We start from the raw sequence: 17,071 nt of genomic DNA, 5'->3' as shown, positions 1-17,071 counted from the left end.
CTGTTACTGAGGGAGGGGAAGGTGTGTAAGGGAGGTATGGGGGGAGAATGAGTCAAGTGACAGTTACATCCATCATTCACCAACTCATGTGTGGTCTGTGGCAGTTGTGTTAGCCTTACGTGCCACTGGAAGCTCCTGAGGTATCAGGCCTTTCTTGCAGAAACAGCTTCTTTAAAATTGTTTCATATGATGTGAAGTGTAGCTGGCTTGTCCAGCATTTGTTTCTCATGCCTGATTGGCCTTATGAGTTTGGTGTGAGCTGCCATTTTGAATCTCTGCAGTACGAATTGTGTAAATATACCCCAAGTGTCATTGGGAAGCGAATTCCAGAATGGTGATGGAATAGCCATGTAGTTCCAGTTCAGGACGGCATGTGTCTTGGAGGGAACTTGGTGATGGTTTTCCAATGAATCTGCCCCCCTTGTTCCTCTAGCTAGTTGTTTAAGCAGCAGATAGCAGCAGATGAGGGGCTGACAAGGACTATGCTGGAAAGCTCACAATAGCCAAAGTTATTTCAGTACAATACCTTATTCTAGTCCACTTTTGCTGTACTTATAGCAAGTGGAGCACAATCTATTGTGCATTAGCATTGATGCTCAGGAGGTTAGAGAGACAATGACTACTGCAGGCCCTTCCCTTTAGAGTTGGATAGTGCCTTCTGTGATGATAAAACTTCTCTGTTGTCCTATGTGCCCTCTTTGTCCGTGTTTAATTACTTCATCAGACTGCTGTAGCTGTCCTGTGGCTATAATCCCGTCTCTGTGCTACTCTTCTCCCCACTGGAGAAGTGAAAGTCTGAAAGCATTGACTATAAAGCTGTTGTGTTATGTCCCACAATCAGCATATCTTTAAAGGCTATTTTCATGGTATTATTGTATCATAATCTGTGACCCGATGAAATGAAGATTGCAGACTCTACTTTAGCTCATGCCACTTGAAACATGAAGTGCTGATGGAAGCATGTTACATTTCATCACCGAATAGCTTAATGTTAGCCCAGACATAGATGTGCCTGTGAATGATATATTAGTGAGTCATAACAAACTTTGGTTGTATCAGTCAATACCATATTACAGGCATCAAGTATTTTCTGTTACAAGAGTTAAAATGAACATTGCGGCATCAGATAAAGATATCCTGCAGGAGGCAAAGTGCACATCAAAATCCTTCAGTGTAATTAACCTCTCTCAGGAAATCTATCCCGCCTTAAGTGGAAACTGTGGAAATATCAGACACCATTCCCCCAACAGCACCAGGGGCCACAACTGCTCAGTGACAATCTGTCAACCACTGATTAGTTTACTGGCCACATTGAATAAAATTGGTCAGACAGTGGGAAGATGTTGGACTTCCAGTGCAATGTAGCAATCCACCATCCCCAGCCTCAATGGGCCCAGTAAAATTCTACCTGATCTGCCAGGTGTATCTATTTGCTATTTGCAGTTCTGAGGAAGGGTCACTCAATACGAAACGTTAACTCTGATTCTCTCCACAGATGCTGCCAGATCTGCTAAGCTTTTCCAGTAATTTCTATTTTTATTTCTGTTTGTTACATTGAAACTGTTGGGAGAAAATGTATACACTTGGTAATTGATTTTACCAGTTGAAGAGTAGTCAAAGCGGTAATGGGACTCGATGCGGTGCTCCGAGGGTCAGTGTGGACTTGTTGGGCCGAAGGGCCTGTTTCCACACTGTAGGGATTCAATGATTCTGTGAAGAAAGGGCAGTACCCTGGTGCCAAATTCTTTGAGTCCACGTAATCCAATAGTTGATCTCAAAGCTGCAAATAACTTTGCTCATTTTCCTACTTTTGTTAAACTTCATCTTTTTAAACCCATGCTGTAGGTTTAAAACTAAAACACTTAACCCTCATTTAAAAATTAATGAGTTACAGGCCTCTCACCTGAAGAAATCAGCACACAGGATATTAAAATATCTATTTCAAGCAAGCTACAGAAATTAACTCCTTTACAAAATAAGCTTATCATATCCTAGAGGAATCCATATTACTTTAATAATGGTAGAGATTTTGGATTTATCAGCACTTGGTCTTATTTGTACTGAAAGGTCTGGAATTTATATCTATAAATATTATTTTTAGAGTCTGTATTTCAAAGTTGTGACCTATTAGTGTTAGTTACTTTTGTGAAATTCTTTTAAAAACAGAAAAGTCACAGAATCCATCCAGAAGTGTAACCTCATCTAGTTTGTGTCAAAGAGCAGATGACTACAATACATTGCAGTGTCAACGGAACATGATGTTAATACAATGGGTCTACAGCAGGTAGGCTAAACTTTGAAGGTTATTAGCTTGTTTTCAGTTCAGACTAATCAAGGATTGATTTTTAGTTTAGAAAAATCCAGAGATTGAAAGTTTTTGGAGCAGTATAGAGGAGACCTGACTAGAGTCAGAAGTAAGTGAAGTTTTCTCCTCACAGGAGTTCAGGGAAAATGCAGTTAACTCAGTAAACCTGTTTTGTGTGTGTGTCTTCCAGACCAGAAGAGTTTGGTTAGAAATGCATAGCTATTAGAAACTCAGAAAATCTAAGCTGTCTGTTTTGTGAGCATTCAAATAAGAAGATTCAACAGTTCACAGGAAGGAAGCTGGAAGAATAACTTATTTAGAAGCTAAATATTTAATAAAGAGAAATAATTTCTCAGGACCCAATTTTCTGTGAATTTAATGGTGTTTGGAAGTCGGATGAAAACTTTATTTTGAGGTGTGCTTTAAGATTTTTCTGAACTGTCTTCTGTACCTCAGTATATGGTTGGCTTTCTTACATCTTTTGTGCAATAAATTTTAGTTTGTTTGTTAAAGAAAGTCCGTAGCCTGATGTGACATGTTTCAGCAGCTGACCATCACAGTAACAAAAGAAAATGAGGTCCATAAAGCTAGTTTTCATTTTGGGATTTGACTTGTCGAGTAAATCATCAACTATCACATTTACCGTGATCATTTTTATTGTTTAGATAAGACACTTTAGATAGCAAAACTCTGACACTAAACACATTAAAAACAGATAAACAGTTTGAAGCTTGCTGTCTGTCAAGCTACAGATGGTAAAGCACAAATAAATATCTGAGAAACAGAAGTGGGTTGGAATCAGGAATTAAACAAAAACCCAGCAGAATTATGAAATAATCGTGTGCATTTTTACCTGAACATCCCAGTCTAAAAGTGCTTTGAAGGAAATGTAAAGGGAAAGCACAAATGCAATGTAACCACTATTTATAAGGCACACCCTCGGGCTCTATGTGACCGACTCTCACCCATGCTACATTGTCAGTAGTAGAGATTAATCTGTCCTGGGAACTTTGCTAAGAGTATGCTTTTATATCGTTATTATTTCCCAGTGTTTATGTAACACACCAACTTGGAGTTATAGCTAAAGCGCTTTTCGTAATAGATAGCTAGACGCCTTCGTTACAACTGTTTTACATATCCACCACATGAGCTGTAGATTAATACATCTTGTGCAGCCCTATTTTAATTTGGAATGGTGCAAGTTAAAGTAGACTGGCAGTTAAGCCTTAATTTAAACAGGTTAATGGCTAGTTTATTAACAGCTATTCTTGAAGTTTCCATGGGAATAATAATATAAAGTTGTTAATAAGAAATGGCAGATACTGAGATTAAAACAGTTACAGATAAGATAAAAGAATACACATAAAAAGAAGTTTTAATGAGTCTGTAAAGTGTACTGTTTGGATCTGTTGCTTGCATTTCATGTTTCTGTAGCAAAGAAGCTCACATTAGAAGTCAGGCCCAGCAGCTGCGATGGCTTCTGTAGCTGAACAGCCAATGTTTCCTTGTACAGATAAGTCTCGCAGAACAGCAGACTATGGGAAGGAGAGAGAAGTTTCCTTATTCTTCTCAAACAGAACCAGATTGTTTTCTGTATATCTTTTCTCTTTGGTCCTGCCTTGGTCAAAACTCCCCTCCAAAAGGTGCTTTCCTCAAACCTACTTTTTGGAAGTTTGTACCCCAAAATAGAATTAGAATTAGATTTTATTGTCACGTGTACTCAAGTACAGGGATACAGGAGTACAGTGAAAAGTGTATAATGTCACCATTTCCAGCACCATCTTGGCTGTAGTGTCAGTTTTAGATAGTTTTAACTAGCGTAAGTGTCTCTTCCAGATAAATTATCAATCTTACCAACTGTGAGGGTCGATCAGTCATAGAGTCATAATGTCATGCAGCACAGAAACAGACCCTTTAGTCCAACTTGTCCATGCTGACCAAGCTTCCCAAACTAAACTAGTCCCACTTGCTTGCGTTTGACTCATATCCTCTCTAAATCTTTCCTATTCGTGTGCCTGTCCAAACACCTTTTAAATGTTGTACCTGCACCTGAAACTACCAGTTCATTCCACATACGAATCAGCCTCTGTGTGAAAAAGTTGCTCCTCAGGTCCCTTTTAAATCTTTCTCCTCTAACCTTAAAAAGGTGCCCTTTAGTTTTGAATTCCCCCACCCTAGTGAAAAAGACCTTTGGTAGTCACCTTAACCATGCCCTCATGATTTTTTAAATCTCTATAAGGACACCCCGCAACCTCCTACACTCTAATGAAAAAAGATCCCAACGTATCCAGCCTCTCCTTATAATTCAAACACTCCTGTCCCGCAACATCCTGGTAAATCTATTCTGAGCCCTCTCCGATCTAATACTATTCTTTCTATAGTAGGGCAACCAGAACTGTACACACTACTCCAAAAGTGGCCTCACCAACATCCTGTACAACTTCAACATGATGCCCCAACCCTTATAGTCAATGGTCTGAGCAACGAAGACAACCATACTAAATACCTTCTTAACCACCCTGTCTAACTGTAACATAAATTTCAAAGAGCTATATGCTTGAACCCCTCGTTCTCTGTTCAACAACACTACCCAAGGCTCTACCATTAACTGTATAGGTCCTGTCCTTTTCTTTACCAAAGTCCACACCTTCGAGCTAGATTTATGTACTTTCTTTAGCTGAAGCAGTCAACTTTTCAAATGTCACGGTTACCAATTCAAATTGCTCCCACTGCGACGCCTGTTGAGACAGGAATCATTGATTTGCACCTTCAAAGGTCCCATTGTGCTGTCCACGACTCAATGTATTCTTTAAGTCTCCTGTTTATGATTTGAAATAACACAGTTCAATAGGTTTGATACATTCACCTGTAACTGTCGTGATCTGGTCTCCATTTCGAAGAGACCTTTTAAACTTAATTTCTAAATTAGTTGTTAGTTATGCATTGACAATCTTGGAGTTCCCACTCACTGTGCACATAGTGCAAAAACTATTGCTTTCCAGGGCACATAGTGGCACAGTTGATACTTTGTTGCACCTAACAAATGCACAGGCTCACATCTACTGCTATTCCAAGCCACACAAGCCTACCTGTTCTTACGCCCATCTCATCTTACAGCCCTGTCAAAGACAATACTACTCTTGCCGTAATGCCCTGAATAGTTCATTGCTCAATGTGTGACCTACAGGTACACGGAAGTCTTCAAATGGTTCAAAACATTCACTTTTATTCAGGAGCAGCAGAGGCAAACAACAAACAAAAAAAATGCAAAAGCTGCATCCAGCTTTTGGAACAGAAATAGCCCACCTGCTGGTTGAGCACCAACAAATTTACAGTCAATGAATAATCACTGTACCACAGCTCAGATCCACTGGAACTGGATGTCAATTAAGGTCTTGAATAAAAGCAAAATACCATGGATGCTGGAGATCAGAAACAAAAGCAGAACGTGAGGGACAAACTCAGTATGTCTGGCAGCATCAATAGAGAGAAAAACAGTTAATGTTTCGATTCCAGTAGAAGGGACGTTTGAGGAAGAGTCACAACACAAGTAAACCCCCTCCTGCAGTAACGTATGTCCTCCCGTACACTATTGTCTCCATCACCTGATATGAGGGTATCAATGTTGTGCCCTCTGCAGCCTGGGTTGCTGCCTCTAATCCCAGCACTTCTTTATCCAACATTCCAACCACTGCAGAGGCTCCTGGTAACAGCCCCTTGACTTTTATTCAGTTGAAACCCCCAGACAGACAGTGGCCCATTTCCCTGACTGACCTGGATGGACAGCCCCAAATGATGTCTGACCAGACTCCTGACTGCTCTTTGTGCAGCTCCCCATCTGACTTACTGCAAATTCCCTGACTGTTTGTTCTGGAACTGCAGATATATGTTCCTGCTGATAATATCCACCCAAGCCAATTGACTATATTTAAGCCCCTGGACTAAGATTTGATGAAGTCCTTGACTGAACTGAGGACTATTCCCCTTAGACTTTCAGACATGGCCAATTGACTGATGCACATGCAGTGTGCCTGCCATGATTGTACTGTCACATGGCACAGATGTGAGATTGACATGGAAAGGTCCACATAGCAAACATCCACCCTGTGACTGATCACTGCTCACAACCAGGACAAGCTGCCTCGTTTTGTGCTTGTGATAAACAGCAAGGCAAGGCAGGGTATTGTGAGCCTTTAAGTTCTGGTTGAGACAGCAATGTACCAAAAGGCAAGGCAAGGTAAGGTGTGGGTGCTTTGAGCATCCAAGCAGGCACAATGTGAATGAGTCCTCTGAGAGTGAATGACCAGCTCTGAAATGCATCCTGGTCCAATCCATGAGATGGGAAGTGGCCTGGTAGCAGAATTACAATGAACTGTACTAACATGCTCCAAAGTGCATTATGGAAGTGCAGAAGATACTGTAAGTGAATGGGAGATGTGCCATGAGGGCAAAGTGAGCTTGATATATGTCAGCTGCCAAGTTTCCTGGGCAGGGGAGTGCATAGGGTCACTGCCCATGGAGTATGCCCTGAGGTGTTTGTGCCTGGTATCCATGATTTGCAAAGGGAAGTAGAGAGAAAACAGAAAATTATATACCAGCTAGTTAACGGTAGTAGGGAAAATAATAAAGTCCACTATAATTGATTCAATAGCAGAATCTTGGTAAACAGTGCCAGGATTAGACAGAGTCAGCATGATTTTTGAAAGAGAAATCATACTTGACAAATCTCTTGGAATTTTTTGAGATGTAACTAGTCAAAACGAGAAGGGGAGTCAGTGGATGTGGTTCATTTGGACTTTCGGAGGCTTTTGATAACATCTCACAAAAGAGATTACCATGTTAAATGAAAGCACATGGGATTGGGGGTGGTGTACTGGCATTGATACAGAACTGGTTGGCAAACAGAAAGCAAAGCTTAGGAATAAATGGATCATTTTCCAAGTGGCAGGCAGTGACTAGTGGGGTACTGCAGGGATCACTGATTGACCCCAACTATTCACAATATGTATGAATGATTTAGATGAAGGAACTAAATGTAATATCTCCAAGCTTACAGAAATCACAAAGCTGGTGAGAGGGTGAACTGTAAAGAGAATGCAGAAATGCTTAACTGCAACTTGGACAAGTTGAGTGAATGAGCAAATGCATGGGTAAACTTTGTGGATCCACTTTGGTAGCAAAAACAGGAAGGCAGATTATGATATGAATGGTGATAGATTGGGACAGGAGATTGTGCAACAAGACAACAAGACCTGGGTGTCTTTGTGCACACTGAAAATAAGCACACAAGTGCAGCAAGTGGTATAGAAGGCAAATGGGATGTCAGCCTTCATAGCAAGAGGATTTGATACAAGAACAGACATGTCTTGCTGCAATTGAACTGGACCTCGTTGAGACCACATCTAGAATATGGATGCAGTTTTTCTCTCCTTACCTAAGGAAGGGTGCTGAGGCTATGGAGGGAATGCAGCGAAGATTTACCAGACCGATTACTAGGATGGCTGAATTGACTTATAAAGAGAGCCTGAATAAGTGAGGACTGTACTCACTGGAATTTATAGGAATGACAGAGGATCTCATGGAAACTTTTAAAATTCTAACAGGACTAGACAGGGAAAATGCACGAGATGTTCCTGATGACTGGGGAATCCAGAACCAGGGATCACAGAAATGGGGTACGCCGTTTAAGACTGAGATAAGGAAAAATGTCTTCACTCAGAGATTCGGGGGCCTGTGGAATTCTCTGCCTTAGAAAATGGTTGAAGTCAAACATTGAATGTTTTCAAGAAGGAGTTGGATATAGTTCTTAGGGCTAAAAGGATCAAAGGGTATGGGGAGATAGTGGGAGCATGGCACTTAGTTGAATGATCAGCCATGATCATATTGAATGGTGGAGCAGGCTCAAAGGGCTGAATGGCCTACTCCTGCTCCTGGTTTCTATGTTTCTATAATTTTAAGGTGGGGATTCAGATTAGTAACTAAATAACTGGAGTTGCCAGGTAACTGGTCTATTTTTCGTGCCAGGAATTATAACAGTCTAGTTTCTACCTGGTATGTAGGAGAATGGAAACCTACATTCTATTGAAAACCGAAAGAACTGCAGATGCTGTAAATCAGGAACAAAAACAGAAATTGCTGAAAAAGCTCAACAGGTCTGGCAGCATCTGTGAAGAAAAAAATCAGAGTTAATGTTTCGGATCCGGTGACCCTTCCTCAGAAGGACCCGAAACATTAACTCTGATTTTTTATTCACAGATGCTGCCAGACCTGCTGACCTTTTCCAGCAGCTTCTGTTTTTTGTTCCTGCATACTAATAAGGTGATATTAGGTAATAATGAAATGTTAATATATGCTAATACATGCAAAGAAAACCTCTCACCACTCACTAGTGAGAATCTTATCTCTTTGTTCAACCCTCATTGGAAAATGTGACTTCTTGTTCTCAGTATCAAGAAGCCCCTTGCTGGCCATTTCATGCAGTTTTCCCAAGGTCCATGTCCTTTGGGAGCTGTGGGGATTCCACCCCTCCTGTTTATTCAGCTCTAAAATATATTGCTTCAATGACACCCTTAACTAAGAACAGAATGTGTCTGCAGGCTGAAATATTCTATGCTTACTTCCAAAAATGCAAAGCTCTGAAATTGGTTTGTAATAGTTTGCATTCATCCAACGTCTGGTACACAGGATGCCTTCTATGATACATGGTTACTGCAAGACATCTTCTATATAATAGAATTTGACAACAATATCCTGATGTCGAGTTTTCATTTCGTTCCTTTCTGTTTAGTTGGATCTTGTATTAGATTATTGTTTGAGTGAGGCCCTCCTCAGATTGAGGAACATAGAACATAGAACATTACAGCGCAGTACAGGCCCTTCGGCCCTCGATGTTGCGCCGACCTGTGAAAATAATCTGAAGCCCATCTAACCTAAACTATTCCATTATCATCCATATGTTTATCCAATGACTATTTAAGTGCCCTTAAAGTTGGCGAGTATAGAACATAGAACATTACAGCACAGTACAGGCCCTTCGGCCCTCGATGTAACGGGAGAAAACCACTGAAATCTTGACAAGTGTGTCACCTGACCTGTGTACCAACTATGGAGCTCTTCTGGCACCAAATGATACCAGGCCCACCAGCCCAATTTGAACAGAAAAGTAAAATTTTTGAGCAATTGTGGAAATGCAATTGATTGACCATGATTCTGGATATGTTTGTACATAAACCTGAGAGAAAAATAAAACTGTCTGTGGTAGTTTTGTGCAAATATGTTTACATGACAGTTTTCTGCTCGTTCAATAGAACAGTTAACACATTTAAAATACATGTTAATTATAATGCCATATGAATGCATGAATATCGCTCATGCTGATATCACAAACAGTAATTTCTACGCTGCAGTATTTCCAATCTCTGTTTTTATTGCAGCTCTATTTGTAACAAGGGAATTAGTAAACAGGAATAGTTGAGGAAGATCATACAACTGATTTTCCGATGCCGAATTTGATTTTTGATCCATGGATCCAACCAGCAAAAGTCTGATTTTATTAAAGCAAAAGAACATTTTTTCACCTCTTTGCTGTTCACTGTGGAAAGGTTGGTTACCAGAGTTGCTATAATTTTCAGGTAATACTATTCAGAATCAAAGTAAACATGAAAATTCCAACTATTCAACTCTCACCTCACCTATTCAGAAAAAATAACAGCTCTATAATAAAACGGAAGAAAGTCTTCTATCACACTAATAGGAAAGCATAGAAAGGAACAGATACAAGTGAGTATTGACACAATAGATTTACAGCTATATTTATAGGTCTAATGCTGGATCAAGAATGTAATGGGCAATTGTGAGATTTTCTCCAGTTGTCTAGGAAGCAAACTCATGTAGGGTAAGAAGTAATCCCTCATATAAAGAATATAAATTGCAATGTAATGTCTTTTTTCATTCCCTTTGTTTGGAAAAAATAGTTGCTTCCTAATTTATGGTTTGCCAAGGAAACCACTTGGACGTGGTTTTGAAACAAAATTCCATTCGTTGGGCCAAAGGTTTGAAACATGAGCAAAATGCACCTTTTATAATGATCTTTTAACACTCTTCAAGCAGTAAATGAGCCTCTTAATCAGGACAAATATCCCTCCATTTGTTAATCTGACTGTGCAGCATGCATTTTTTATGTATTTGCATTTCCAGCCCCCTACTGTTTTCAACCTGGTTAAATTGCAGAACAGATTCTTTATAGGGAGGAGGACTGATTATTCTGCAAAACTAAAACAGCAGCTTCAATTTGTGGTGTGTGAAATGACAGCTGGAAGATAAGGTGATACTATGAGAGACCGCAGAATGTTGCCACTGTAGGCCTGACTGTCGAAGTTGAGCATTGCCCTATTGACACAATATACTGTTTCCAATGAAATTTAAAGTAAACGTAATAGGTCCATTTATTTTTACCAAATAAGTTCATCCTGTACCATGTATTCTGGACTGCAGATAGCTTTAGACCATTTTTTAATGTACCATAACATGAAAACATGGCAAGGCAAACCTTCAGCTTCACAAATAACACTGAGTGTGACCGGTTTGACACCTAACCTACTCATTGATAACTATTCAGTAGCTCAGTTGGCTGGCTGGTTGGTTTGCAAATCTGTGTGATGCCAACAGCATGGGTTCAATCCCCACACCAGCTGAGGTTACCATGAAGGATGTCCCTTCTCAATCTTTCTCCCTCGCCTGAGGTGTAGTGGCCCTCAGGTTAAATCGCCACCAGTCATCTCTCTCTCTAATGAGACAGCAGCTCGATGGTCTGGTAAGATTACGGCAACCTGACCCCAGCAGGCTTTAAACTTCAAATTATCACCTGAAAAATGGCTCTATAAACTTTCAGTGGTGCTAATACCCATGCAGATAGGGTGCATAGTATCCCATTGGTAAAATGGCATACTTTGTGCTAGTTTGGCCTCTTCAACAAAACTTCCTAAAGCACACCATTGAAGAAATGATGGGGAATTATCCTTTGTGTCCTGACCGACAGTTATACCTCTCAGATATTTTCTAATCAACTGGGTCAGAGACGTTATGATACACCTTTGGAGCAGGTAACACTTGAAACTGGGCCTCTTGGCTTAGAGGGAGGGACACTGACACTGCACCAACTTCCTTGACCTCAGCCGTATCTCAATTAGAGGATGATGTCTACTCAGGGTTGTGAGTTTCTGCTGTGGGTCTTCGTACAACTGAACAAGCAGATTCCCAGTCAGCAAATCTTTGGGCTTCTAAGCCAGGATATTAGTGGGATCTAGTGTTCAGGATTTATGTCCCTTCATTCCTTGTCTGTCTTATAATTAACGCTTTTGCACCAAAAGCATAGCACAATTTAATGGGTAAGTTGTCGCCATTTTAATGACTTATAGCAAGTTCCACCCAATCATAAATGCCAGTGCTCCTGTGCTTCAGGGAAAGTTTCAGAGTGTTTTTGTAGAATTTTCTTTGCTCTCTGTGGAATGCCAGCCATTTGAGAGTTGAGAAAAGAGGACCTGAAGTGTCAAATGCTTTACAGCCATTCAAACATAATGTCCAGTCCATCATAGTTGCTTTTGCAGGAATAAAAGCCGAAAGTTCTGAGGAAGGGTCACTGGACCCGAAATGTTAACTCTGGTTTCTCTTCACAGACCCTGCCAGACCTGCTGAGCTTTACCAGTAACTTCTGTTTTTGTTTCTGACTTTGCAGGAGGTTTGCCTCTTGTGGAGCTGACTTCACAAGAGCCATCTTCTCTGTAAACTAGAGATAGTAGGAACTGCAGATGCTGGAGAATCTGAATTCTCTGTAAACTAGCCATTTACGTAGCCCCCGACCGATACTGCGTGTGGAAGCAATGCTGTCCTTTCTTCATCCAGGGCTATTGTGGAGCAAATTGTGGGTGTACTGAAGATGAGGTACTGATTCTTGAATCAGTCCAGGGGGAAGGCCTGGGAGTATAAATCAGACAGTGTGTGCCACATAACCTAGCTTGCCCTTTGAGCAACAACAAATTTACAGTCAATAAGTGATCACTGCACCCTGGCTCGTGTTTATTGGAACTGTATGTCAATTACAATCTGTTCGGCTTGTAGCGCCCAACACTACTTTACCTTATCAAACTGAAAAAATGTTCCTGCTGCTCAATATGCCCATCTTTTTCCTCAGAACACTATTTCTGTTCTCCTGGCTCTTCAGCATCCATCACATCCCCTCTTTGCAGGATTCAAAGCCAGGACCCCAGAACCTTATCTGGGTCTCTGGATTAACAGTCCAGCGATAATACCACTAGGCCATCGCTTCCTCTGATGTAGAGTAACATTGTGGTGCATAGATAATGATGCAAGTTGTGAAGAATAGCATGAGAAAACTTGATATGGCTCACAGAGAGAAACTTTCCATGAGGCTCACCAATATTGACACACTCTTCTCGCTGTTCACTAGTGAAATTCTTGTCTTGCCTTTCAAGTGGTTGCAAAATAAATGTTTGTTCAACAGAAAAATAAATACAGAAAAAAAAATTGCAAAATGAGAAATTTTTCTCGGTGTTGAGAAGCTCATTTTTCTAACTGACTCGTCTTTGCTGACATTGTTCAGGGGCTGGGAAAATTCAACCATAAGGAACGAGTTAACTCTGTCCAGGAGCAGACCTTTATCTTCTGAAATTACCTTGTGATATCATTTGACCTTATGAATACTAATTGCCTTATGTAACAGTATCCACACACTTTTCTCCGCTAATGATCAAGTAGCAATCCCTGGTTACACAACACGAAAATTTGCGATTTCCTAACTAAAAGGTTCCATCTTCCAATCTTAACTTGTGCTCAGTCTGTAGTATCCTAACTTATTACCAAGTCCCATTCACCAATTACGCCTGTATTCACTGACCTATTTTAGCTCCAAGTCTAGAAATACCTCAATTTTAAAATTCTCATCCTTGTTATCAAAAGTACCCGTGATTTTGCCTCTTCTTTCTGTACAATCTCCTCCAGTCCTGCATTCCTCGGATTCTGGTGTCCTGAGGATGTCCTGTTTTAATTGCTAAGCTATTGCAGGCTATGCTTTCCTGCACATTAGGCAGTCCACCTCTTCTTTGCTTTCTTCCTTTAAGATGCTCCAATCTCTGAGAATAAGCTTTTGGCTTTATGTGGCTCGGAGTCATTTTATGTTTAATAATGCCCCAATGAATCATCCTGAGATGTATGACCATGATCAAGGTGCAATATAAAAGCAGATTCTTGCTGTTGTGTCCTTCACTGTAGAACCATGTTTTTTTCTTAGCCTTAAAGATTAGGCAACAACTGTTTCTGTTAGTGAGTGACTGAACAGCATCGAATTCCTTACCAAATAAAGTTTTACAGAAAATCAATTATCGACTGAAAAATCTGCTGTGGCAGTATTTATTTTTCTGTTGAACAAACATTTATTTATGCTCTAAAAAAGCTTTTTAATGTAGATTAATTACCCACTTAAAAACATTGTGCAGACCTTCATGTTCTAGATAATATTAAAATCTATAACAGGAAATGCATTTCTGTATAGATTTATGATAGGGATAATTTTATCTTGTGCAGGAGTTCACTGCTGAAAATTCTTTGTCACCAGTAATTTTAAAAAATGTTCATATCTGGTTAAGAAATCCTACATTTAAATACACTAACATCAATCAAATTGGCTTTCAATGTGGCAGAAACTATTTTTGAGGGCTATTGCAATCCCACTAGGATGCTAATGAGCCAAATGTTATAACTGCGCTACTTTGTCAGAAATAACTGGGGACTGGGAAGGTAGTGCCCCCTGTTAATTCTCTACTGCCTCGAGATCCAAGAAGCCAGGCTTCTGGCACCAGTCAGTTTCACCTCTGTGGTTGGCTTAAAAATTACATTACATTTGTCAGTTTGGAAATTGTGTCCTTGATTCTTGTATTACTTGCTTCACCTCTGGGTTAATCTCTTACTTTCAATTGATTGACTATACCCTGAATGAATTTCCTGTGTGGCATTTAATTCATTAAACTCATAAAGATCTAATTTGGCACCAAATCTACCACAATTCCTTGTCCCAAGGATGTGTTAAACAAACAACTTTATCAAGGAAACGCAGAATGGACCAAGGTCACATCATTTATTTCAAAGGATCAATATGCGGTGAGTGACTTAACATTATGATTTTATCTGTTGCACATGACGTGCCAAGAGGTTAATATATAAACTTTCAAAGCTCATGATTATTCTTATATTGCGGAAGTAAAAATGTAGCTTTCTCTGTGTTGCAAAACGCTGTGCCATCTGGTGCATGAGTAAAAAAAATTTGGAGTTTAGAGGAAGTGGAAAGTTGATATATTCAAAGTAATTTTCAATTTTAAAACTACCAGTCTAAACATAACAACACTGCGTCAGTCATTAATGTAGCAAATGATCAGGAAATATTAGCACAATTTCATCCCAGTTTTAGGTGTACTGAGTCCCAAAATGGGCAAAGGTTAGCAAAGTGAATTGTTAAGGACCTTGGGTTTTGTTAATGAGCAAATTTGAACGACAATGGCATGCAATGGCAAAAGAAGTGTTGGTAAATGGTGGAATGTTTTATGTCCATGTTTGTGTGTAAAGTGGGTCCATGATGTACCAATTTAGCAATGGGTTGATGTATACAAATGTTGGTCACACTGACAAATTTCCTGGGCAGATGACTAAAACATCTCTTCTTCTCTTAGGGCTAGATGTCCTTTTCCCACCAGAGTTAGGATTAGAGCTGAGCTGAGAACAGTTCAAAAAACCAGTGTGCAGATTATCCAGATCCATCCCACATCTGGGCCACGTTTGCTGGTGAAAGTTCAAGGAGACAGAAAGCTGGCTATGATTTTCCACTTGGCCTCCAGGTTCACTGGAGGTGCTTGGACACAGCCTCCCAGCAACAGTCTAGGGACCACTGCCCAGGCAGCCTCCTAAAAACCGAAAGAACTGTGGATGCTGTAAATCAGGAACAAAAACAAAAGTTGCTGGAAAAACTCAGCAGGTCTAGCAGCATCTGTGAAGAAAAAATCAGAGTCAATGTTTCAGGTTTGGTGACCCTTCCTCAGAACTGAATATTTATTAAAATCTCCCCACCTCAGGCCTCATCCCATGCCCAACCCTCCCTCTCATCCCTGCCTCCTTGACCTGACATAACGTGTCTATCTTCTTCCCTATCTATCCATCCTACACTTCCCGCTGACAAACCCCACTACCCCCTACCTGAATCCAACCTATCACCACCCCACCTAACGTTCCTCAACCCTACCCATCCTCCCTCCCACCTTCTTGACCTGACACAACCTGTCCATCTTCTCTCCCACCTATCCACCCCAACAATCCCACTGACCAATCCCCACCACTCCGTATCTGCATTCACCTATCACCATCCCATGTACCTTCCCCAGCTCCACCTCTCCTCTATTTATTTCCCAGCTCCCTTCCTCCTCCCCATTTCTGAAGAAGTGTCCCGACCTGAAATGTCAACTTTCCTGCTCCTCTGATTCTGCCTGGCATGCTGTGTTCCTTCAGCTCTACACTGTATTGTCTCTGGCTCCAACATCTGCAGTTCTTGCTACCTCCAAACTCATAGATACATTAGGGATAGGTTCCTATAACAATATGTCATGGAACTGACCAGGGAGTAGGCTATCTTGGATCTGGTAAGGGGTGATGAGGCAGGCTTAATAAAACACTTTAGAGTAAAAGATCACCAAGAAAGTAATGATATAATACAATAGAATTTAATATTCAGTTCAAGACAAACGTAGGTCAGAAACAATTGTGCTTAATTTACATCACAGAAGTACAATGAAATGGGGATAGAGTGAGCTAAAATGATCTGGGCAGATAGATTAACAGAATGACAAAAAGAAAGCTGGGGCAGACACATAAGGAGGTAATTCATGACTCTCAGCAAAAATACATATCAGTAAGTGGGAAAGATTCTAACAGAGGGATAAAACACCCATGGCTAAGCAAAGAAGTTAAGGAGGCGATTAAGTTGAAACAATAAGGATATAAGGAGGCAAATATCAATGATCGCCCTGAAGACTGGTATAAATTCAGAATACAGCAAAGGAGGACTAAAAAAATAAAGAAAGATAGATAGAAAGCTGCAACACAGTGGGATTTTGAGTACCTGTGCACAAAACACAGTGAGCTAGCAGACTGGTGCAGCAAGGAATCAGGAAAACTAATGGAATATTGGCCCTTATCTCATGGGGCTTGGAGCATAACAGTTTGGAAGACTTATTGCAACTGTACAAGGTAGTGGTGAGACCACATCTGGAGTACAGTGAACAGTTTTAGAACCCTAAGTTAAGGAAGGAATTATTTCATTGGAGGAGATTCACAGAAGGTTCACTATGATGATCCCGGTATGGAGAGAGATTGTTTTATTCACAAAGCTTAAACATGTTAGGATTCTACTCAATAGAATTTAGGAGAATGAGAGGTGATTTCATTGAAACATGTAGGATTCTTAAGGAGCTTGACAGGGTAAATGCTGAGAAGATGCTTCCCCCAATTGGGAGAGCCTAAGGCCAAAGGGCAAAGTCTCAGAATAAAGGGGTGCCAATTTAAGACTGAGATAAGGAGGATTACTTCTCTCAATGGGTTAAGGGTTTTGGAACTCCTTGCTGCAGAGAGCTGTGGGACAGAGTCCTTGTGTATATTTGAGGTTGAGATAGATGGATTTGTGATCAGTAGGGGAATGAAGGGTTATGGATA

The sequence above is a fragment of the Rhincodon typus genome, chromosome 26, assembly GCF_021869965.1.
Source record: "Rhincodon typus isolate 14 chromosome 26, sRhiTyp1.1, whole genome shotgun sequence".
NCBI lineage: Eukaryota > Metazoa > Chordata > Chondrichthyes > Orectolobiformes > Rhincodontidae > Rhincodon > Rhincodon typus.
This window is presented reverse-complemented; position numbering follows the sequence as displayed.